Consider the following 25,639-nt stretch of genomic DNA (forward strand, 5'->3'; position numbering starts at 1 on the left):
TGTTTTCATATATTTTTACAACTTAAATCTAACTTCCATATAAGAGAGAAAATGAATGCTTTGGTCTCACTGAGCCTGACTTACTTAACAAAGTTTTTTCCAGGTCTACCCATTTCTCTGGGAGTAAACTCTTCTTAATGCTGAAGGAGTGAGAGTCGCCAAATGCATATCTGTATATTACAAGGGTGGAGTGAGCTTTGCACCTGGGCAGGATGGAAAGAGGCACAAAGCTGCTCTAGGTCAAGCTGGTTTTTCCATGTTTGATCTTCATGATCGTAAGCTCCACTTGGGGAAGAGGTGTGGAGTCTTTATCTACTCACTGAGTGAGGAGTCCAGCTGCTGGGTGCTATTACCCTTGCTTTTCCTTTTTCTTTTTCCCCACAGTTGTCAAGAGTTTATTTAGTATAGAGAAAGTAAAGGCCACTCCGGAGAGCGAGCAATGGAATGGGAAACCAATTGTCATCAGGGACCGGCTGTTTTGCACTGTCCCTCCCCACCTTGTTCTCCCTTTTGGTAGTTTGTCAGATGTTTGATTTGTTTGTTTGAAACAAGCCAGACACTCCCCTGGACACTAGCCACAAGATGGATGGTGGCTTGTGGAGGGCTGGCCTGGGTTATGGCAGGACCCAAGACCCTCCCCTAGGTGGTGGCCACCCGCTGGGGAGGACTAGCTGGCCTGAACCAGTTGGCTGATATTTTCCTTCTTTCCTCACCTCTGAGTTTTCCCTCCCAGGGGCAGAGTGTCAATGAGCCTTGCTTCCTTAATCTACCAAGAAGACCAATAATGAGTTATCACACTTCTCAAAAAGAGTTACCGCGAGAAGTCCATGGAGTGATACATAGGAAAGTACTTTATAATGTGCAAAACACTGTAATTATTCATTGCCATTGTCAGCTAATGAAACTTTTAAATCTTTATAATGGGTGAAAGAGCTAGTAGGTTTCATCAAGAAGTTGAGTCTAGCTGGCTGCTGGTGGCTCATACCTGTAATCCTAGCTACTCTGGAGGCTGAGATCTGAGGATCAGGGTTTGAAGCCAGCCCAGGAAGGAAAGTCCATGAGTCTCTTATTGCCAACTAATTCAAGAAAAACAAAACAACAACAACAAACAAAGCTGGGAGTAGAGTTGTGGCTTATGTGGCAGAACACTAGTCTTGAGCAAAATAGCTCAGGGACAGCACCTAAGCCATGAGTTTGAGCTCTAGGACAATCACAAAAAGAAAGAAAGGAAGAAAGAAAAGGAAAAATTAATTCAGTCTAACTGGAAGCTGGTGGCTCATGTCTATTAATCTTAGCTACAGAGGAGGCTGATAGCTGAGGATCACAGTTTGAAGCCAGCCCAGACAGGAAAGACTGTGAGGACTTTTATTTTCAATTAACCAGTAAAGAGTCAGATGTGGATCTGTGGCTCAAGTAGTAGAAAGCCAACCTTGAGCAAAAAAATCCAGTGGACAAGTGCTCAGGCCCTGAGTTCAAGTTCTAGTACACACACACACACACACACACACACACACACACACACACACACACAGAGTGTCTGATTTTCTTGGTTTTTGTTATCTTGCTGCTTGACTCATAGTGGAGATCCACCAAATATTTGTTGAATGCAAGAAAACATGTGGCATATAGCCTGAATTTATATGAAACAATGACAAGAAATCAGCATTTTCCTCTCGAGAACATACCCTTGTCATCTTTGGGAAGTCTTGCTGTTGTATCCTGTATGTGGTGGTATTGAGGTCCACTGAGTCTCCAATCACTCTGATTGCTAGGTGCTGCTAGTTATAGGCGACTTCTAATTGTTTACCAAGTGCTTCTGTTTAAGAGAAAAGATGGGAGCCCAGCAGCTCTCTTTTGTAAAACCAGTTAAAGCAAATGGATAAACTATTGTGTCAGACTATTTTTACTCACCCATTCTTTTTTTTTTTTTTTTTTTTTTGGCCAGTCCTGGGGCTTGGACTCAGGGCCTGAGCACTGTTCCTGGCTTCTTCTTGCTCAAGGCTAGTACTCTGCCACTTGAGCCACAGTGCCAGTTCTGGCCATTTTCAGTATATGTGGTTCTGGGGAATTGAACCCAGGGCCTCATGTATATGAGGCAAGCACTCTTGCCACTAGGCCATATCCACAGCCCCTCACCCATTCTTAATAGGAAATAATTTGGTTTTATATATCACTCTCACCAAAGTCTCTGTGGCCAGGAAATGAATTGTTTTCCACATTCCTAATACAGCAACTTTATGTGCATTTCTGTGCTTTGTGCTTTGTGTCTGGTCTTGCACTGTTGAGGATTCCATTCACTGGGAACTCTGAATGTCGTTGTGTCCCTGGAGTGCTACTCCGTATCAGTTCCCTGCACTGTACTTGAGAATAAACCGTGTTGTTTTGTCTCTGCTGCAATTTCTGTCATGGCCACCAATAAGATGATGTTACCGAAAAGAGAAGCCTATGAATAAATGTCCTAAGTACGTTGCACTAAAAAAACCCATGCAAATACTCATATAGTTTAAGAGTGCCATGCTTTCGTATGATTTTGAAATAAAAGGTAGGACCTATCATTTCTTGTTCTTGGGCCTATGTTTGGAATGCATCAATGAAATTGAATCCAAAATTGTATGTATGCTCAGGGAGATGTTCCATTAAGAAATAAAAAAGAGGGGTTAGGGGACTTAGCTCAGGGGAAGAGTGCTTGCCTGGCAAGTGCAAGGCCCCCAGCTCAGTCCTCAGTTCTGCAGAATAAATGAACAAGAAATCACAATCTCAAATTGACCTCAGGTCCAAAATGTGTAGGAGCCACTGGCCCAGAAAAGTTCATCCAGTCATTTGTTTGATGCATGGTGACTAGAAAATGATACAGAATACCTACACTATCCCAGGTACATGGGTGCTAAACAAATATTTATTAGAGCTCAGTAAACAGAATCACAGGGTATTCCCTGTTCCTGCCTGTAACACATCATGGCCTGTGAGTTACTGCAGGACTAGATTTTTGGCTTTACCCATCTCTTGACAGGCATCCTAACCTCTCACCTTAGCCTTCCAGTGTAATAAAATCTTGCCATGTGAAATAGAAGTCTGTCAGCTTTACTGGTTATACATTCCCATTCAAACAAAACATTTGGAGAACATATTCTAAAAGACTTTTTTTTGTCAGTTTTGGGGCTTGAATTCAGGGTGTAGTTGCTATTCCTGAGCTCTTTTCTCAAGGCTAGTTCTACCATTTTTTTAATTTTATTTTTATTGAAAAGGATATGAGCATATGGGTTACAGTTACACGTAAGTACATTTGTTTTCAATTATTACCAGACCCCTCATTATCTCCCACTTACCCCTCCCTGTCCCCTCTCCCCCAAGTTGTAAGGTTCATATCCAACATAGTGTCAAGTAAGTATCAATGTTGCATTGGTTCATCTTTTGTCCTGCTGTTTCTGTGATTCCCTTTCCCTTCCACATATTGAATAATCTTATATACAAGACACAATGTACAGAAGACTAAGAAATGAAAAAAAAAACTTCATACAGGACATAATAATAACCTCTTGTTTCCATATATTGGAGTTCATGTTGATGCGCTTCATTATATATGGTCCTATGCACTAAGCAATTGGGTAATTGAGATTCCCCTGTTAAGAATACCATAAGCCAGGCACTGGTGGTTCATGCCTAGCTACTCAGGAGGCTGAGATCTCAGGATCGTGGTTCAAAGCCAGCCCAGGCAGGAAAGTCTATGAGACTCTTATCTCCAACTAACCACCAGAAAATTGGAACTGGCACTGTGACTCAAGTGGTAGAGTGCTAGCTTTAAGCTGAAGAGCTCAAGGACAGCACCCAGGCCCAGAGTTCAAGCCCTGTGACTGACAAAAAAAAAAAGCATGTCATAGACATATTCTAGTTCTTACAAATGAGGGAAATCATGCAACCTACTTTTCTTTGGATCTGGCTTGCTTAGCTTATTATAATTTTCCCAAGTCTTTCCATTTCCTTATGAATGGAGCAATGTCATTCTTTCTGATGGAAGCACAGAACTCCATTGTTATATAGCACATCTTCTTGATCTTCTCATTTACTGAGGGCATCTGAGTTGTTCTACCATTTTGAGTCACAGTACCACTTCTGGATTTCTGGTGGTTATTTGGAGATAAGAGTCTCTCAGACTTTCCTGCCCGGGCTGACTTTGAGCCACAATTCTCAGATTTCAGCCTACTGGATATCTAGGATTACAGGTTGAGCCACCAGCTCCTGGCTCTGAAATACCTATACTTGTCTATATTGAGGATATACTCTGATTATTTTATGCAGACATAGTTCCAGTGTTAAAAGAAGGATGGAAAGTAATATTGGCTTCATATTAATACCAGCAATGGTTTCAGTGGAACACTGTATCCCCCTTTCTACTCACTTCTAATTTTGGCCTCAGAATTTGAGCTTGCTCCCAGCTTTGGCTCTTTGTGTTTTCCTCTTCTGCTGTCTAACCCCCTTTCCCATAGGGACCATCACCACTAACTGCCTAGTCTCCATGATTGTTTTCCCAAATTCTTGGGAGTCTGATTTACTCAGTTGCAGTTGGCTTTTCTTGGGAAATCCACTGTAGTCCACTCAAGTGGCAGTGTTAAGTGGGAGACAGAGTCACTTGACCTAAACATGGCTGCTTTAGCAGCAAGGAATGTGAGGAGACATCTTCACTGAGAAAGAGGCAAGTGAGGCCGCAGGAGGCCCCCATTGCACAAATCTGTCTGCCTTTCTGTTTTCCCTTTGCAAATCCATACCTATAATCCTTTTCAAGACTACGAGGTATGGTTAGACCAGAAGTATAGTAGAGCAGAGACCTGGAGACTATTGATTGCTATAAACCTCCTCCCTGTCCATCCACCTTTCCTGTTATTGCTGAGGATTAAGTGGTGACAGCTTCATCTTTAGAACTCGGTCTTTGTGCAATGGGGAAGTCAAGCCGAAAGAATGCTTTGTTTCCTTCCAGCCTGACATAGAGAGAGCTATAAAGATTTTTTTTTTCTGCAAAACACAACTTGTCAGGGCTGGGAATGTGGCTTAGTGGTAGTGTGCTTGCCTAGCATGCACAAGGCCATGGGTTCGATTCCTCAGTACCACATAAACAGAAAAAGCCAGAAGTGGTGCTGTGGCTTAAGTGGTAGAGTGCTAGCTTTGAGCAAAAGGAAGCCAGAGACAGTGCTCAGGCCCTGAGTTCAAGCCCCAGGACTGGCAAAAACCCAAAAAAACCCACAACTTGTCTCTTCCAAGTCCATTCTGCAGAGCTTGGACCCCGCAGAGGAAAAGTCTGCCATAATCCGAGTTTGGAAGTATTGTATACACAAACACACATTCCACAATATGAAATCTACTATGCATTCATAGTTTGCCAGTTTTGGGGCTTGAATTCAGGGTCTAGGTACTCTGCCTGAGCTTTTGTGCTCAAGGCTGGTGCTCCTACCCCTTGAGCCATTTGAGCTCCATTGTAGACTTTTTTGGTGGTTAATTGGAGCCAAGAGTCTCATGGAGTTTCCTGTGAACGCTGGCTTCAAATCACAATCCTCAGATCTCAGCCTCCTGAGTAGCTAGGATTATAGGCATGAGCCACCTGTGCCTAGCTGCTTTTTTTTTTTTTTAAGCATTTCTTGACATCTCTTCTTCAAGGACCTTTGGTGTGGTACAGGGTTATATTATAGTGTTTTAGCCATCTAGAGAGATGCCTGAGCTTGTAAAGATTCACACTTTCCCAGCTGATGTATGTTCTTAATGGGTATAAGGTTGCAGACATTTTTATAGGTTTTTAAGTAGTGGGTGCAGTGGTATTAAATGAAGAGCTAATTTGACAAAACTACCTCAGAACTGTCCAGCATGGGTACAACTGAAAGAGACAGAAACACAGAGAAACACAGACCGAGAGAAGCACTTTCCACTCTTAGACTTTTAATTTGCTCCTACGATCCATTATCTCACATTATTCCCCTCTAATGAAGGAAAAAAATCCAAATTTAAGCAGTTGGACCACAATTGGCGACCTGCTGATACTGAGGTAGAAAGTGATTTTGTGAGAATAGCTTGCATTTTTCTTAACAACATGGTAAGATTTTAACATGAATTACCTTGCTTCTTACCATACTGAAGTCTTAAAAGGTTTAAAAACCAGTTGGGCACTGGTGGCTCTTGCCTGTAATCCTTCCTACTCAGGAGGCTGAGATCTGAGAATCACAGTTAGTAGCCAGCCTAGGAAGGAAAAGTCAATGAGACTGTTACCTCCAATTACACAATAAATCAGAGGTAGAGCCATACCTCAAGCAATAGCCTACTAACCTTGAGCACAATAAGCTTAAGGATAGTGCCCAGGCCCTAAATTCAAGGCCAAGTACTGTCACAAAAAAAAAAAAAAAAAAAATCTATCTCCCAAGACTGTCTTTAGCCTAAGGGCAAAAAACTCAAAGTCTGATGTATTTCTACCTAATCATTTGCATCATTTTGTTTAATCTTTTCAATTTATACTCAGTTTAACGCATATACCTTTATAAAGTGTTTCATTGTGTTAAAACATGCTTGATATCTGCATAATAAATAATCAAGGTTCTGAATTTTTTCATCTATAATAAAGCAGTGAATGTGTTTGTGCCTAAGGCTATGAACTTGGAAAATATTTCCTTAATATAAACATGTGAAATTATTTTAGAAGTTATAAGCTATTCTAGATATCGAGTTGATGGACTTTTTTAATTTTATTTGTCTTTATCTTTTTTGATTTTGGAACTGGGGACCAAACCGAGGACTTTGCATTTGCTAGGCAGGTGAGCACTTTGCCACTGAACTACATTCCATCCCTGCTAAATAGATTTCTTTTGAAAAAAGAGGATTAATTCCCCTCTCCCCCAGCCCTCAGGTAGGATGTGAGCCCCTGCAGACCCAGCCTGATAATGCAGTGCTCCATTTCAGTGCTCCCCAGAGCTGCCCATTCCAGACCAAATCTTCTTTGTTAGACTGTGGGAGTCAATCTGTTCAGAACTCTCTTGTTAGACTGTGGAAGTCAATCTGTTCAGAACTCTAGGCCTCAGTCCACCTGACCCAGGCCCTGAGCCCCTCCCAAGGCCTTTGTGGCTCAAGGTAACTCTCAAAGCCCAGCTTCCTGTCTGTGTCCTAATGGGCCTCCCATGATGTCTCCTCTGTGTATTACAGAACTTCTCATTGTATTTGCATTTCTCTTCTCAGACTTAGGAAACACTTATGCCTCTGAATGTTTAAAGAAACCCTGGATTAATCATTTCTTGTTTCCGGCTGTTTAATATTTTGTTTGATAGTCATCTTTCAAACACATTGAGTATTTTTCTCTTCTGGCTATGTAGCTCACTTATTTTAATTGTTCAAGTCTTCCATTTATCTTCTTATCTCACAGATTCCAAAAGTTGTGATATGTAGGACTTCTGTGCTTGTGAATTCTGTTTTCTGTATTCTAGTTTTTCTGTATTTTCAAAATACTCTCCTAATGGGATTGGTATTTCTTTAAAACAGAAATTATTGTGGAGACTTTTGTTCTTGTGTTGGGGCTGGCTTGTGTGCAAGCGTCTTGTTTCTGTGGTGGTTTTGTCTTCATCAGTCACTGCTGCTTGAAGCATTTATGGACTGTTTCTTTGGATCCAGCATGACCCCAGGTGGGTGGGGATGTATTTTGGGGAGGAAAAGTTATCTCTGAAGATAAGTTGGGTGTAATTTTTTTCAGATCTTGGGCTGTATTCTCAGAAAATAGGATGTCCTTGACATGCCAGAATAGGAAGCCCTGCCTGGCTTTCTGACACGGCCAATTTGCTATACAAAGTCTTGCTGTCAGGCTGCGCTGTTACACACAGGGCCCAGCTGGTTGGACAGCCGGTCAATAATTTGGGAAAAGCAAGTCACTGCTCCCCTGGAAGTCTAGTGTGAGGCCTAGACCCTGCCTCTGGGGGGCTTTTACCAGAAAGCTGATCTCTCAGAGGGCCTTTCATCATCATAAAAGGCAGAAACAATTTTCTTAATACCATTCATAAAATCTGGTGCATCCTGTTTAATACTGTTCATGATGGAAATTAAGCACTGGAGGCTTTTATTTTTCCCTTTTAAAACCACCTGCCACAACTAACGTTCATTATTTGGTACATTTACTGAGTATTTGAAAAGTTGTGCTTTTGTAAGTTTTTAGGATATTTATGTTAGATACTGACTAAATTATGTTGGTGGTTTTTTTTCATGTGAATTTAACAAGTTATTTAAGGCATTTTGGCTTTGTTCTTTGTAAAGCTCCATAACCATGTTTAATGGGTATGTGTGTGTGTGCGTGTGTGTGTGTATGTGTGTGTGTGTGAGAAAGAGAGAGAGAGTATACAGGGGCTTGAACTCACAACCTAGGTGTTGTCCTTAAGTTTTTTCACTCAAGGTTGATGATGTAACATTTAAGCCACAGCTCTACTTCCAGTCTTTAGTGGTTAGTTGGAGATAAAACTCTCATAGACTTTCTTGACAGAGCTGGCTTCAACTTGTAATCCTCAGATCTTAGCCTCCTGAGTAGGTAGGATTACAGGCATGAGCCACCAGCACCAGGCATGCATAATAATTTAGAGTTTCTCACTTTTTAGTAGAAAATAGAGAGGCAATGAGTATGTTTATTTCAAAATGTAAGGGAGTTTTTGTTTTGTTTTTTAAATAAATGTTGTTCCCTTACTGTGCCTTATCAGATGCAGAAAGAGGGATCAGAAGTTACAAAAATAAAGCTAAGCAAGGTGGCACATGCCTGTAATCTCTATATTCAGGAGTCTGACACAGGAGGATCTCAAATTGAAGGCCACCCTGGGCTACAAATTAGGACAACAAGCCAACTTAAGGAAGATCTTTCAGGGACAGGGAATGTTCCCAAGAGCCCATGATACTCAGAGGAAACGTGCAATGAAGAATAGAAAAGCAAAGCCAGGGGCCAGTAGCTCATACCTGTAATTTTAGCTACCCAGGAAGCTGAGATTTAGGATCACCATTCAAAGCCAGCCTAGGCAGGAAAAAAAAAAAAAGCTCAGGGATAGCACCCAGGCCCTAAGTTCAAGCCCTTAGGGGACACACACACACACACACACACACACACACACACACACACACACACACAGAGCACAAGGAAGTTGAAGGACTCTTGACTCCAACCTCACCTTCCTGCAGACCAGCTCTGCTGTGCAGGTCCCAGATTCACCTGCATCCAGAGACTGCCTGACGTCTCCTCAGCCCTCAGAAATGCATCATGCCCAGCCTGGTGAAGGTATCTTTGTTCCTGTGCTCTATGGCTGGAGAGAGAGAGAGAGAGAGAGAGAGAGAGAGAGAGAGAGAGAGAGAGAGAGAGTGAGAGAGAATGTATGGAATAGTGACCCTGTCTTTGACACTATGGTACAGGAAAAAGATTCCCAAAGAAGGTCTAGTTTGTATGGAATGGCCAAACAAATTCCTTGTATTCCACTAGCATTTTACTGCAGGTTTATTCATTTAACCCACACTCAGGGGGAGTGGTCATCTTTGGCTCCAAGTGAATCTGGATGTTGGACCTGAAGAAGATCAGGCCAGACAGTGAATCAGAGTCATGGATTGCAACTCCCCCATGAGGCGTCATTAGCACCTGCTGCCTCCAGTGATGCCTGCATCAGCCTGGACGTTTAAACAGCAGAGCACCACTGGGAGTGCTTGGGCAATGCTGACGCTGCAGGAATTTCAGTGTATTTTTTGTTGTTGTTGATGATTGTGGGGCTTGAACTCTGGGCCTGGGCACTGTCCCTGAGCTGTTTTGCTCAAGGCCAGCTCTTGGAGCCACAGCTCTACTTCTGGTTTTCTAGTCATTAATTGGAGATAAGAATCTCATGGACTTTGCCAGCCTGGGCTGGCTTTGAACCATAATCCTCAGATCTCAGCCTCCTGAGTAGCTAGGATTACAGATGTGAGCCACCAACACCTGGCTCTCAGTGTCCTTTATTCTGCATGCTAGGCTGACTCCCTGATGGATAGCCCAAAACATGGAACTAAGAAACATGGGTAAGATATTAGGTATTTTAGCTTTCCTCACTTATTAATTTGCTCACTCTATTATGGATTTGAATTAAGGATGAACCTCAGCCCAAACAAGGACCACTGGATTTTTCAGAATCGACACCTTTGATTGTAAGCTTCTACCTCTCTGGTGTGGCAGAATATTCACCTTGGTTGTTACCGAGCCTCATTCCCCGCCAGCCTTCCAGAGCTGCACCCACATGCCAGGCCTTACTGCATGCCATCATGTCAGGAAGGCCTCTCGGATCCAGTGCTTACATGGTCTTTGCCTGTTCTGGGGCCCTGAGGCAGGGAAGAAGAGATGCTGTCTCATGCAGGAGTTCAAGCTCGGCCCTTAGCCATTCTCCTAGGGCTCCTGCACACATGGGGTGCAACCAGAAAGGAGGCCTGGCTGGCCCTCTGCTGCTCTTGCTCCAACCTCGCTCTCTTCCAAGTTTCTCTTCTCGTAAGTTGGGGGAAGGTTGCTCAGTTCTCAGATCCTTTTCTCCTTGGGGAAGCCCACCATAGTCTCCCTGAAAGAAGGAAGCCAGTGCTTCCACTCACGCGAATGAGGGAAGCTGAGAGAGAAAAGCATTCTGCTGCAATGTCAGTCACTATCCAAGTGCCAGGCAGTATGCTGAGTTCTCCTTCCTACCACACTTTCCCCTGGCCACATCCCCATTGTGAGGTGTCAGAGGCACCCCCTCTAGTGGCAGTGGGGGGGCGGTGGGGCAGCTGCACCTGCTCCAAACCAGCAGGGCACTTGGATTTGAATTAGGGTTGAAGCTATCTACACAAAATAGAGGTGCTTTTCTCGATTCTCCAAAGTCAGTTTGGAAACCTGTTTATTCTATAAACCATCGCCCTCACATTCCTAAGTCTTCCTGTATTCCTAAGAGTATGCATTTTGCTCTTTTGACAATGGATAATTTGGTGCTATTAATCATCCTTCATAAAAACCCATCTACCAGGCTCATACACACTGTGGGCCTTTGCTCTTGGAATTTTCAGGCTAGATAAAGGAGTTGTGTGGTAAAGCTCGTTTTAATTAGGGGCTCCCTCCTGTCTCTTGAAATGCAGGAGACCGGATAGGAGATGGCAGAGCCCTTCAGTAGTATGCTCTTTGGGCAACAGCATATTACAGAGGTTCTGTGCATGCCTCTTCATCTGGAATTTCAGCACAGGTGCACATACATAAAATATTTATAAAACAGAGTGTGCTTTGCCTTTGACAAAAGCATGGGCTCGGGTGTGTGCTGTTACTATGAACATCTCTAAGGTACAAGTAGCTGAAGTGGCTTTAAGGGTGTTTAGAAGAAAGGAAAGCAACTGTCATTGGGTTAAGCTTGAAATGACTGTTAAGTAGCCTTGGCTTCTCAACAAAACTATTTTATCTTATCAGAATAATACTACTAGTAAGGATATGTTATAGGGGAAAGGGGAGGGTGCAATAGAGAAATTTTTTCAATTTTTATTATTGTTATTCATTATTATTGTTGTTTTGTTATTATTCTGATGCAGACAGGTTATAGTTACATACGTCAGGTAAAGAGTACTTTTCTTGTTAGACAATGTCACCCCTTCCTTTATTCTCTCCCAATTTTTCCCTCCTGTCCCCACCTACAAGTTGTATAGTTCATTTTCAAATAGCATCTATTGAGGATCACTGGTTCACTTGTTTACCCTTTGTCCTTCCATTTCTATGTCCCCTATCCTTACCCTCCCAAAGATGGATAAATAAACAAGACAAAAAGCAAACAAAAACAGCAAAGCAAAACAAAACAACCCTTTTGTGTCCATTTCCTGGAGTTCATTTTGATAAATATTATTTTCTATGATCAGATGCACAAAGGCATTGCACCTTTGTGTTCTTTTAAGAAGCAATGGAGACATTTAAAAGAGTGGCTGTTGCAGTTAGCAGCTCATGCATACTGTGGGTGGAGAAATAGCAGTAAACTGTTCTCTGGATTAAGTCTACACAGCTGTATCGTGACTACACAGTTGGGGGTAGTCTTTTGGATTATTACCTTGCTTATTTGTAAAATAAAAATCGAATTATCATGTTACTATCTATGGATACTTATTCCTGGAATGATGGTACCTGCCTGATCGACTTGACATAACATTGGAAGAATAAAGCACCTATTGCTTAGCAAATAGCGGGGTTCGTTGTTTTTTTGTTTTTATGGTGATTATTTAACTCACAGGGTTCCCTGAATTGTCTTTCATTGTTTTGAAATAGACCAGTGAGGCACTGATGTTTCTGTTGTAGAAGTAAATGAGTTGGGACCCCCTGCTGAGCAGCATGGATGACAAAGTTCATGTGCTGTTCTGCTAGATCAAGTATTTACCTCTGACTATTTGTGATAATGATCTTCTCTAAGTCTAATAGCTTTGAATTGGTTTTGTTCTTTGTTGTTAAATGTCCCCAATTAAAATGCAGGTTTCTCCCCCTTATTGGGGCACCAAGTTAAAAATGTCCTCCATTATATTGGAACATTACAAATCGTAGTCTCCCTACTCTAGTAGGACAATAAAGGACCAAGCATGAAGGCTCATATGTGCAATCCCAGTTATATAGAAGACAGTGATGGGCGAATCATGGTTCAAGGCCAACCTAGAAAAACAGGGAGACTCTATATCTAAAAACAAGCTGGACATGGTGGTACATGGCTGGAATTCCAACTACGTGGGAAGCAGCAGAAGAAGGATGATTATTCAAGCATAGGACTCTACCTGAAAAAGAAACTAAAGCATACAAAAGGCTGAGGGTGTGGCTCCAGAAGTAGAGTGCTTGCTGAGCAAACTTGAGGCCTTCAGTTCAAACCCCAATACTGCCAATAATGTAATATTTCTATTTGTACTCACACATAAAGTTGTACATGTCAGCAGAGTGAGATAATATGCTGTTTCAAGATAGATATATGTTATATCATGTTTAAATCATATTAAATCTATCTCCTCAATTGTGTGCCATTTCTTAGGTATATTTTCTAGTAAAGAAATCTTACCTCAAGGTACAAAGGCCTGTCAGCTGCAAAAAAGAAAACTGGTAGAAGCTGAAGGCTGGTGCCTCATGCCTATAATCCAAGCTATTCAGGAGGATAATGGTTAGAAGCCAGCCCAAGCTAAAAAGACCATGAGATCCCATCTCCAAAATAACCAGCAAGGGGCTGGGAATATGGCCTAGTGGTAAAGTGCTCGCCTCCTATACATGAAGCCCTGGGTTTGATTCCTCAGCACTGCATATATAGAAAAAGCTAGAAGTGGCGCTGTGGCTCAAGTGGCAGAGTGCTAGCCTGTAGCAAAAAGAAGCCAGGGACAGTGCTCAGGCCCTGAGTTCAAGCCCCAGGACTGGCAACAAAAACAAAACCAAACAAAATAACCAGCAAAATGCTGGACAGGAGGCATGAGTATAACTTGAGCTATGCAAACAAACATAGTCCTTGCATTTAAACCCTAGTACTGGGGTTGGTATTGGTACAGCTGATCCAAAAAAGAATTGGCTTGTAAAATCTTATTCTATGCACACTGCAGTGAAAAGTTTACTTCAAATACTCAGGCAATAGTGTTAGAGGGCATTAGTGAGGGGTACATTGTGTGGGAGCTTGGCATTGCTGGAGCCACAGATACAAGCTAGGGCTCCAGAGGACAAGAAAGCCCTATGTCCTGATACCATGCCTACCTTAGGCAGAAGAGTATATATTCAAAGGCTAATCAGACTAGAGCAAAAGGTGCCTCTTGGAAACTGACAGAACTGAGTAATGCTAGATCTCAGAAGGTCTGAATGCCAGTGGAAAGAACAGTTGATATTTGATCACCATAATGAGGGTATGGATACAAAAGAAAGCTGGGTTTGTTTGTTTGCTTTTCTGGTCAGTAGTGGGGCTTGAACTCAGGGCCTGGGCACTCTCCCTGAGCTCTTGGGCTCAACACTAGTGCTCTACCACTATGAGTCACAGTGCCACTTCTAGTTTTCTGGTGGTTTATTGGAAATAAGAGTCTCATGGCCTTTCTTATCTGGGAGAAAGCTGAGTCTGGAAGTTCTCATCTGGAGCACCCTAGATTTGGTAGTCTGTAAATGGGAGGGAAATGACTAATGGTGGTGTTTCTGCCATGTATTCTCAGAGGCACAGATCTTGCTGTTCTTATTCTTACAGCCACCTTAGAGATAGGATTCTTAGTTTATGTACCATCAAACTGGGGTTGCCCAGAGAGATCTGAAGATCAAATGTAATAAATATGCTCTCTAAGGACTATTGGAATCACAATCATAGACATGAAAATAAAGAATTGTCTCAGCAAGGTAAAATTTACTTTTCCGAAGGGTGTGCCACCAGCCAAAAATCTGGCAAGCAAGCACAGAGCAGGCAGGTTGCTCCTCTATTTATCCTTAATGCAGCAGGCCCCACCCCTCTGCCCAGATTGGCTGAGCTCAGATTCACAATCTGTTCATGACTGGCCAGTGTGAATAGGATAAAATGCATTTACAGGAGGGTGACTTTGAAATATGATTAACAGTGCAGAAGTAATCTCAAAATAATGTCCCCACCCTCTGCTATGTTTTGAACTGTCTGCAGTGTGTCTTAATTCCATCTCAAAAAGAAACCAGTTTAATATAAAATCTTACATTTCAAAAACCCTTCCTTTTCCTAAGCAGTTCCACTTTTCCTTAACCAGAGCCAAGCCAGTCGGCCAAAGCAGGGACTTTTAAGCCACACACTTTGATAGAGAAGACAGTTTTCCTCCCAACAATGACAGCCAAATGTGAAGAGGGAATGGTATGCATGAGCTGACTTGTGTCTGTCTTAGCAGACATTTAGAGTAGGAGAATAGTAGCACAACTAAAGGTGAAAGGCTGTGGGGGACCAACAACTATTTTTCTGGGAAATGACAATGGGTTGCTAGAAACACTAGGAACACAGGCAATTAGCTTTTACCTAAAAGAGAGACTGGTGTTTGCAATGCCCTTGGTTCCCTTTTATTCTGACCTGCCTCCCCTGGCCTCTAAGGAGAAAAATGGAATAGCTGTATTTTGATTTCTAAAATGCATGGCTGTCTCTGATAATGGATTCCCTTCTGCAGTGTCTCAGGAAAAGGAGTGTATGTCATGGCATTTCCCTCAACAAGATTCTTTTTGCTTTCAGAATGATTGGCGCTCTACGGGAGTACAGCAGGACTATTCCATTACTTCCATCTGTAGACCACACAAGGAAATTGTCCACGGAGCTGAAATACTCACCTCAGTGATTTCTGACCTTACACAATTAAGGTAACGTGTGTTTTTCATCCTTTGCCATCATGAAGTTGTGGTATTTGCCTCCTTTAACTTTGATTTCAAAGATATACATCCATCCTCTTCCCTTCCCTTTTTTTCCCCACTCAGAGTGACCTAAAAGTGATCTGCAAAGGTGTAAGAGCAGAAAAGACTTTTACAAGATTAAATACAAGCAGCTTTCTTGTTTTGTTTGGCTTTTGACTCTGAAGAATACATGTGGAATGTATTGCTTCTCAGATTAAATCCATAAAAATAGTTTTCATAAGCACAGCATGCATAGTCTAGATGACATCAGGAAACCTTAATAGATCAAAGGGGAGGGCATTATTTAGGCTCCCTGAAAATATTTAAATATTGCTGCTGGCTTTATTCAAACAAAGTCCAAAAAAAAAGTAGATACTTTAAAAGAAAAAATGTGTTTCTCCACACAGAACGAACCAATGTTCAAATTTCACTGCATTATTTTCCTTGGTTTTGTAGTTTGTATAGGATGTTGTATGCATGTGTAATTTACTGCAATTTCTTTAAACAAATGATCACTATTTATCACATACATACATACCCTGTCTCAAGTTCTGTACCAGTCACTAAATATATATATGTATATATATATATATTACTTTATTAATTCACATAGCCCTTTTGAGGTTATTTCTACCCCCATTTGCATAGGAAAAAATGGAGAATCAGATAAATGACTCACCATGCTCATACAGCTGGTATACCCACTGAGAACTTGAGCTCATCAGTCACTGAATTCCACACCAATAAATAATTGCACCCTTTTTTACTCCATTATCATTTTACATGACTGTGTAATGTTTATGGATATGCTGTGAGGGGTTTCTCTACCCTGGCCCTGACATTTCCACTGCTTTTCTTCTTCTTTTTTTTTTTTTTTTTTTTTGGCCAGTCCTGAGGCTTGGACTTAGGGTCTGAGCACTCACTGTCCCTGGCTTCTTTTTGCTCAAGGCTGGCACTCTACCATTTGAGCCACAGTGCCTCTTCTGTGGCACTGTTTATATGGTGCTGAGGAATCAAACTCAGGGCTTCATGCATGCAAGGCAAGCACTCTACCACTAAGCCATATTCCCAGCCCCTTTCTTCACTCCTTTTAGACACAACATTGTCATGAACTTTCATTGTAGGCATCCGTGATTATTTCTCCAGGATGAATTGGTACCACAGCTGGCATTGCTGGGTCAATGAGACTCTAGCTCATGGGTTTCTATGCATTCTGCTACTTGGTACCATGGGACAGAGAAGTGCCTGTTGGTTCTTAGCCCCAAGTAGCCCTTGTAGTTAGCCATCTCAATAACAATGTTGTTTGTTTTGAATGAGCCCACATATTCTTGATCAGATCCACCCATATTCTGGTGGCTCTGACAACTTTGTCACTAAAGAAGTTATGGGACCATGTGTAAGAGCATGGGTCCTAGAATGAGATGCCCAAGTTCAAATCATGTCTGTGCTGCTGTGCCTCAGTTTCCCTAGCAGTAAGCTAGACATAAGTCATAATGAAACCTCTCATATAGTATTTGGTACAGGCTCAATCATTTCTGGCTACTACTGTCTTCCAGAAGTCAATGCTCCTGTAATTAAATAGCAGAAAGTGGGCTTGTTTGGAATGAAATATGATTATTCCCATAATGGATGAAATGAGATCATGAGGAAGTCATAGAAGACACTAAAACGTGGAGTCTGTAATATTGTTAGTGTTAACTGATCAACCTGAAGTTTGAAAATAGCTAACCTTGCCTATAGACAGGTCAAGGTCAGTGGAGGGAGTATAGGACAGGAATAGCTAGAATGTCAGAGAGCTTTATGGCTCCCAGGGCTGTTTCCCATATACAGCCTCATTTGATCCTCATGCCTCACTTGGAACCTGTGAGGGAGGTGGAGCAGATGCTATTAATCAGATGCTATTACAGAGGAGGAAATTGAAGGTCATGAAAATGGTCAGTGGCTGGGGCTGGGAATATGGCCTAGGGGTAGAGTGCTTGCCTTACATACATGAAGCATACACGAAGTTCAATTCCCCAGCACCACATAAACGGAAAAAGCCAGAAGTGGTGCTGTGGCTTTAGAGCTAGAGTGCTAGCCTTGAGCAAAAAGAAGCCAGGGACAGTGCTCAGGCCCTGAGTCCAAGCCCAGGACTGGCAAAAAAAAAAAAAGAAAGAAAGAAAGAAAAGAAAGAAAGAAAGAAAGAAAGAAAGAAAGAAAGAAAGAAAGAAAGAAAGAAAGAAAGAAAGAAAGAAAGAAAAGAAACTGATCAGTAGCAGATCTGGGGTGTGATCTGGGCTTTCTCCACTTGTGCATCCTTTATCCTGGTGTTTGTTGGTGTAATGATGAGCTAAGTTGGTAAGTTTAGGTGTAGTGTTGCCAAGTCCAGAGATTTGGGAAAGAAAGAGCAAAGGGAGATGCAACTTGGCAGGCCCAGCAGACCAAAGACACTTGGTCATAATAAAATTGAAGGTAGAATTTAGTGGGTGGGAAATTTATACAGAGAGGAGAGACACTACGCATCTAGAATCTCAGTGCCTATGGGGCTGGGAAGGTGATGAAAGGAAGAGGACTTCATTTGTTCAATTGATATAATTCTTATGTGACATTGCAGTCCATATAGAATGTGTAGCAATCATATGGGGTCACTGGCACACCCTTCATCTCAAACATTTCTTTGTATTGGGAATTCACAAAAATCCATTTCTGAGCAATCTGGGATTTTAGTTCAGTGGCAAAGCACTTACCTAGAAAGTGCAACATTCTAGATTCCATCTCCAGTACTAAAAAACAAAAGACAAAAAATAGTTTAAAATCAATTTTTGAGATAGGAAGAATGCTTTCTTTAAGCCAAGAGGGAAGAAAAAGATGGAGAATACAGACCCATGTGCTATGGTCAGTTTAAGGTATAAAGGAACATTGCAAAAAGGAACATTGCAAAAAGGCTGAAGACTTAGCAGCATGGGTAAAAGTCCTAAACAGAGAAAGAAGAAAATATCTGGAGAGAGGTAGGTCATCAGTTTGAGTTTAGATCTAGAAAGGGGAACTCTTTTAGCACATCTGTGGTGGAAGGAGTCTAGGAATTTAGAAGCAGCTGTCAGAGGTCGAGACTCAGGCAGCATCAGCCAGTTGGTACCTGGGCTCTGCCTGACCGATCTATGATACAGCAGCTCCTCTTGGGAGGTTGCTGACAGTATGGTGGCCAGATATTTTCAACATCAGGATATTTCTGGTTCAGAGTCTCAGCATGAGACAGGCACAAGGTCCAGATCAGGAAGGGGAGGCTAGTCAGCTGCCTGTGGAAGGACGGCTGGGATGGGGGTGGGAGGGAGAGGCAGAAGAGTTGTTTCCTCCATGACACTGCGTTTCCCTATGTATGCATATATGGGGTCACAGCCAGTGGGGGTGACAGTCCTCAGTTGTGGGAAGATGGTAGAGGTTTCCTGGGCAGTAAAATGAAGTGTTAGACTCAGATGTTAAACTCAGCTTTCCCACCCCCACCATTGTCATTTTCTGATACATCTCTCGTCCGTAACTCCTGTCTGTGACTTGTGCTCACAGAGAGTTTTTATGTCTCCATGTGCATTTTATGATATACTAGATAGGGTTTTTTTTTTAATGTATGCCTAAAAACTTTGCTTATTATGACAAGTAGAGCATATTGGCTGAAAGGAAAAATGAAAGACGTAGCAATAAGGAAAGAGACCCATGAAAAACACATAATTATACAATGTTCAAATTACCACTGTTAATACCCTTCCATATATATTTTCTGTGCATACTTGCCTAAATAAGATTTTTAATACAAAATAAAACACATGCCTTCAATGTTGAAAAATTATGAAGTTCTTCCCACATCAATAGCTGCTACTGTGTAATTTTTTTTTTCCTGCTCTTGAGGCTTGAACTCAGGGCCTGGGCACTGTCTGTGAGCATTTTTTTTTTTTTTTGCTAAGACTAGCATACTACCATTTGAGCCACAGCTCCCCTTCTGACTTTTTGTGGTTAATTGGAGATTTTCCTGCTGGGCTGGCTTCTAATTATGATCCTCAGATCTCAGCCTCTTGAGTAGCTAGGATTACAGATGTGAGCCCCCTGTGCCCCACTACTGTGTTTTATTGTTTTGTTTTGTTTTGTTTTTGGCCAGTCCTGGCACTTGAACTCAGGGCCTGAGCACTGTCCCTGGCTTCTTTTTCTCAAGATTAGCACTGTACCACTTGAGCCAATAGTGCCACTTCTGGCTCTTTCTATATATGTGGTACTGAGGAATGGAAACCAGGGCTTCATGTATATGAGGCAAGCACTCTCCCACTAGGCTATATTCCCAGCCTACTGTGTAATTTTTTAAAACTTTTTGGAAGCTGAGGGGCAGTGGCTCACACCTGAAATCCTAGCTACTTAGGCTGAGATCTGGAGGATCGTGGTTTGAAGCTAGCCCAGGCAGAAAAATCTGTGTGACTCTAATTAACCAGCAAAACCAAGGCTAGATGAGTACATGGCTCAACAAGTGGACTGCAAGCCTTAAGCAAGTAAACCAGCCATGAGACCCCAAATTCAAACTCCAGTGCCAGGAGGAAAGTGAAGGAAAGGTGAATGAAGATTTTAACATTGTACTGTTTTTAGAATACATCTCTCTTTGGATGTCCATGCTAACCTCTATTCTCGAGCTTAAGCTTGTTGTTGTTGTTGTTTTTAAATTATAAAATCAGGGAAGAGTTCTTAGTGTATATTACTTGAAGCCTGAACCTGTTTAAACTCTTCCTACAATATGCAAGATGTTTCCTTTCCCATATTCTTTTTTTTTTTTTTTGCCAGTCCTGGGGCTTGAACTCAGGGCCTGAGCACTGTCCCTGGCTTCTTTTTGCTAAAGGCTAGCACTCTGCCACTTGAGCCACAGCACCACTTCTGGCTTTTTCTGTTTATGTGGTGCTGAGGAATGGAGCCCAGGGCTTCATGCAAGCAAGGTGAGCCCTCTACCGCTAGGCCATATTCCCAGCCCCTGACTTTGTCTTTCTAAGGAATTGCACTATTTTTAAAAATTGTTATTACATATATTTTTGTTGTTATTGTTATTATAAAGGTGACATACAGAGAGGTTACAGTTACATTAGTCAGGTAAAGAGTACATTTCTTTTTAGACAATGTCACCCCTTCCTTCGTTCTCTCCCAGTTTTTCCCTCCCAGGAATTACACTTTGATTTCTCCCTTGAATCTACTCTTTCCTTTCCCTTCCTTCCCTTTCCGTCCCCCTCCCCTTACTCCCTCCTTTCCTCCCTCCCTTCTTTCCTTCCCAGTATTGGAATTCAATTTTGCATGCTTTTTGTTGTTGTTTATTTTCTTTTTTTCTTTTTTTTTTTTTTTTTTTTGGCCAGTCCTGGGCCTTGGACTCAGGGCCTGAGCACTGTCCCTGGCTTCCTTTTTGCTCAAGGCTAGCACTCTGCCACTTGAGCCACAGCGCCACTTCTGGCCGTTTTCTGTATATGTGGTGCTGGGGAATCGAACCCAGGGCCTCATGTATACAAGGCAAGCTCTCTCGCCACTAGGCCATATCCCCAGCCCCGTTGTTTATTTTCAATGTTAAGAATATGGGAGGGGCTGGGAATATGGCCTAGTGGCAAGAATGCTTGCCTCCTATACATGAAGAATCCAGGGACAGTTCAGGCCCTGAGTCCAAGCTCCAGGACTGGCCAAAAAGAAAACAAAAAAAACCCACCCAAACCAACAAAGTCAATATCTAGCTAAATAAAATACCAGGAAGTGGACATTTGAAAGGGGTGGGATGAGATCAAGGGGAAAGGTGTGGACAGAAGAAGAAGAAGAAAGGTGTGGACAGAAGAGAAAAGGGGGAGAATGCAGCTAAGCAACAGTGTATATGTATCCTACAAAATTAAGAGTAAGGGAAGGGGTGACAAGAATAAAAGATAGACGAAAATGTTGAAAGGGTAACACTAATCAAGATACATTTTATTTGTAAACTGCTTTATTAAATAGCAACTCCTTTGTACAACTACTTAAAGATAATAAAAATAAATAAAGGAAAAACAAAGAACCACAATAACCAGGCAGAGTCCTGAGTTTTATGGACAGATGAACTTTTCTCTTCTGCTACTTATATTCCTTCTTTTGTAAATTTTTGTATACCTGCTCCTGGGCCTGTTTCTTTAGAGGTCTGTTTGCTTTTTCTGTTTCCAGTTTTGTTTAAAAAAAAAAAAAAACAACACATTGTTTTTAAAGATACTTGAAAAAAAATCACCCTAGCAGTTCTTGACCTTGAAAGATCCCTTTTAAATTTGCTTTAGCGGTTTTTGACCTTGAACCATCCATAGTGCTAGTGAATATCTTTGAATCTTTCATTTCAGGCAGTCTAGTCTTTTCCTTTTAGTTTGTGTGTACACGAAAGAGGAAACAAGATTGTGGCAACCAGTACCCTCCCCCCTTGTGTCCTCACATAGCAGAGTAGGGCATTCGTTCAGGTGTGCCCCATCCCAGCACGCCCCTGCTTGCACATGATCCTGCTGTGCCTGCTCACCAGCTCCACCTCTTGTCACTCGCCCTTGAACACTATGTCCCAGCCCTTCACCTCCCTGCAACTGAGGGAACAAACTGACCTCCTCTAACCCTGGGATTCTGCACGTGCTCTTTCTGTGCTTGGGGTGAGCATGTGGGTATGCACACGCGCGTGCAGCTGACTCCTCAGAGAGGCACTTCTGGAGTGAGGACAGCAGAGCCCAGTACTTGGGCTCCCCAGGGCTTCTTGTTCACCAGCCCTGTGCCATTAGGCAAGCTACTTTACCTTTTCCTCGCTGGTAAAATTGGAATCCTCTTCCTAATGGCACCCCTTTCACAGTGTAGGGAGGAGGAAGAGGGTTAATTGTGCAGGGTTTGTAAATGAGCCACGGCTGCGATTGCTTCTCATTGTCCTGAAGGCTTTCTCTGTGGTCCCATCTTGGGGTGCTTTCCTGTTTCTCCCTAGCCTATAACCCAGACGAGGGGGTGTGGTTCTTATAGAAGGATTGAAATAAGAGCAACCTGCCAGCCACAGCATTTCCCAGACATAATTTTCTTACTTTTTCTTACCATTGTTTTCTGATTTCTTTTCATATTTTTAAATACTTTATGTTTGAATCTTAGCTTGAAATATGTTTTGAGATGGGAAGTGAAATTAATTTTTCCCCAAAAGAGTAGAAAGTCATCATTTTTGTAATTCATTTCTCTTTCTCTCCCCCCCCCATCCTCTCTCTTCCTCTGTGGTTATAGGGTTTGAACTAGAACCTTGTGCTAGCTATCTGTGCAGACACTATACTACTTGCTCATATCCCCTGTTGCAGCCCTTTTTAAATTTTCTTTAGCTATTATCCAATAACTAAATGTGAAGGTCTTTTTCTTAGCTGCCCCTTGCCCCTTGCCCCTTGCTGTGGAACAGCATTGTGTTGGTAACTGTGTGGCATGAATATTTGATTTGGAAAATTTTAGTCTGGGGCTGTCCTACTAAGTCTCATGGTAGCTAGAATTATAGGCTTCCACCAACCCATACCTGGCTTATTTATTGAAATGGAGGTCTCATTAATATTTTTTCCTGGCCTGTGTTTGAACTGAAGTCTTCTTCATCTTTCCTTCTGGAGTAATCATGATTACAGGTGTGTGCCATCATGCCTGACCTCATTTTTGTAGTACTTTTAGCAGAAGCCAACTCAAGTTACATCCTTGCTGGCAGTGATATTGATTTCCATTTATTTATTCTCCCCGGATAATCTCCTCTACCAAAAGTAAATACAGGGGGCTGGGGATATAGCCTAGTGGCAAGAGTGCCTGCCTCGGATACACGAGGCCCTAGGTTCGATTCCCCAGCACCACATATACAGAAAACGGCCAGAAGCGGCGCTGTGGCTCAAGTGGCAGAGTGCTAGCCTTGAGCGGGAAGAAGCCAGGGACAGTGCTCAGGCCCTGAGTCCAAGGCCCAGGACTGGCCAAAAAAAAAAAAAAAAAGTAAATACAGGAACTATTCATAGACTTGAGCCCAATTCCTGGTGAGCATGGTGACCCATTGTCATGAGAGATTATCCTGGGGTCATCCACCTGGGTCTTAGCATCTGAGAGGAAGGAAAACATACAACTGACCACTGACTCAGTAGATAATGCTGCTAAATGAGCGAGGCATTATAGACAATGTAGTTTTCAATAATTCTGCCTACCATTTTATTTTTCTAAGTCATTGGAACTGGAAAACAGCAGCAGCAGTCTCTTGTCCCTAGCTGTGAACAGCATTGCATTGGTAACCATGTGTCATGAGTTATTTGATCTGGAAAACATTGATTACTGTACTCTATATTTTAACTTTTAGTATTAAAGTTAATGGCAAAAGTAACACATGTTCTTAGGGTTGGAGGCATGGCTTCATTGATAGATTGCTAGCCAGTGAGCAAAAGCAGCAAGTACCAAGTTTGAGTCTCAATCTAAGACCTAAAAAAGAAAAGACACTGCTAAATACATGCTACCTCCTGATGTCCTTCCTTAATTATATTATATATTCTTTCTAAACTTCCTGTATTTGTGGGCATTTGGGGTCTACATACACATACGCTCACACATACACACACTTATGTACACACAATTACTTCTATACACACATTCTTTCTCTCTTTCCCATTACACACACACGCACACATGCACACACAGGCACACACAAACTCCTACCTATGTTCTTGCACAGTTTTCAAAATAGTATCAAACTTGCTTTCTTGTTCATATCAGTAGTGGCTTGGAAAACACTCAAAGCCTTTGTTTCTTGGTTGGCAGCCTCAGAGAGAAGCCACCAATGGATGTTTTCCCAGGGCTTTAAAGCATGAAACTCCTTGGTTTTTGCAACTCACTGGATGCAGTCTCTAGAGGGCAAGGGCCCTCTGGGGCACATTCTGGAATGTGGTATAATCTGATCATGAGTCCTAGCTCACTAGAGAGGAAAAAAGGGAGGCGAGTGGGCACTTGCACAGGAAGTGAGTAGGTGGGGAAGGGGTTCTGCTGGTAGGCTCCTGAGGGTGGACATTAGCTATAATGTTTTCACTGATTTCTCATAGCTTAATTTCCAAGGAAATTGGGGGTTGTCAGGCCATACAGTCGATCCTCACTTTGTCTCTGGTGGTTCTTCTCTGCGTTTTCTTGCTCCTTGGGAGTGGAAGCTAAGTTTGGGGTGAGTGAGGCTGGAGAATGAGTGACCCCTGGCCATGCCCTTCACACTGACTTTCAAAAGTGTTCACTTGAGTGCCCTGGGTGCTGATGGATGGCACTGCAGCCTGGAGTTCTGTAAGGTCGAGGGACTTGGGCAGGATTGCACTTGTTGGGGGCATTTCCCACTGCCTACCTTATTACACTAAGAGGCAAGTTTCATTGCTGAAGGGGACAATTTACAGCAATGGGCTATCTCCTTGTTTTAGCTCTTTATGTTTTTCTGCCTCTTAATAAACTGTGAAGTCACAAAGCAATTAAATCATAGTGTAGTTTTCTGGCAGGAAGTGGAAAAAGGCTAACTAGGGGGAAAAGACTAACATGATTGACAGAGGCTGGCCGGAGATTTACATTGAGATTAACTCGTTCTTCAAAACTTTATTCATTTTTCTGGTGGGAATTAGGGGGTAAATCATCGACCAGGAGGATGGATGATTAAATTGTCGGAGTTATGATTTCTTTTTGGACTTTATAAGTCTCTAAATCCTCCACCTAAACCATAGAATTTTCATTTCAAGATGGAAACCAGCCCTGTCCAAGGATTAAAGTTAGCCAGAAGTACTCTGAGATGTTAAATTGTTAAATTGGTTTGTGATTGTGGAGTATCTGGTGACACCATGGAGTGGATTATTTATAAGATTTTTTTAATTCTCTAAACTTTGGTAAAAAACTATGGATAATTTTGAATATTAGAAGGTTGGGTGGTGTTTTGATGGTTAGTTTCTAGAATGTTAAAAAAAATAGCATGACTAATTTTTAATAATGACACAGAACTAAAGAAAATTTTTTCTTTAAACCGCCCTTTATCATCTGTCCTTCTTTAATGTAGAAATGGTTTCTTCTGTGGGTGAGCTACTTTCCATTAATGGTGACCTCTTCCAAACAAAGGAATTTTTAAATTTTTTATTAAATTTTGTTGACAAGGTGTTGTACAAAAGGGGTACAGTTACATAATAGGGCAGTGAGTACATTCCTTGTGATATCTTACACCCTCATTTTTCTTTCCCTTCCCTAGATCAGGTAGGCATATCTATAATACCCAGTGTACCAAAATCATATACAGTGGCCACATGGTGTATGCCAAAGGAAATTCACCTAGAACTTTAAATATAA

At 42.0% G+C, this 25,639-nt stretch overlaps 1 protein-coding gene across 6 annotated transcripts in view; it reads left to right on the forward strand.

Moving 5' to 3' along the window:
* Positions 1 to 25,639, forward strand: part of Kank1 (KN motif and ankyrin repeat domains 1) — a 188,118-nt gene that overhangs the window by 54,757 nt on the left and 107,722 nt on the right. For 2 of the 6 annotated variants that reach the window (XM_048333033.1, XM_048333041.1), the window contains exon 2: positions 15,171 to 15,295. The gene's annotated coding sequence lies outside the window, so the exon portion shown is untranslated. Of the gene's footprint in view, positions 1 to 41; positions 298 to 15,170; positions 15,296 to 25,639 lie in introns of those variants that run through there. The other 4 variants (XM_048333023.1, XM_048333056.1, XM_048333063.1 and 1 more) reach the window with 4 other exon arrangements.

This window comes from Perognathus longimembris, chromosome 1, assembly GCF_023159225.1.
Source record: "Perognathus longimembris pacificus isolate PPM17 chromosome 1, ASM2315922v1, whole genome shotgun sequence".
Lineage (NCBI taxonomy): Eukaryota > Metazoa > Chordata > Mammalia > Rodentia > Heteromyidae > Perognathus > Perognathus longimembris.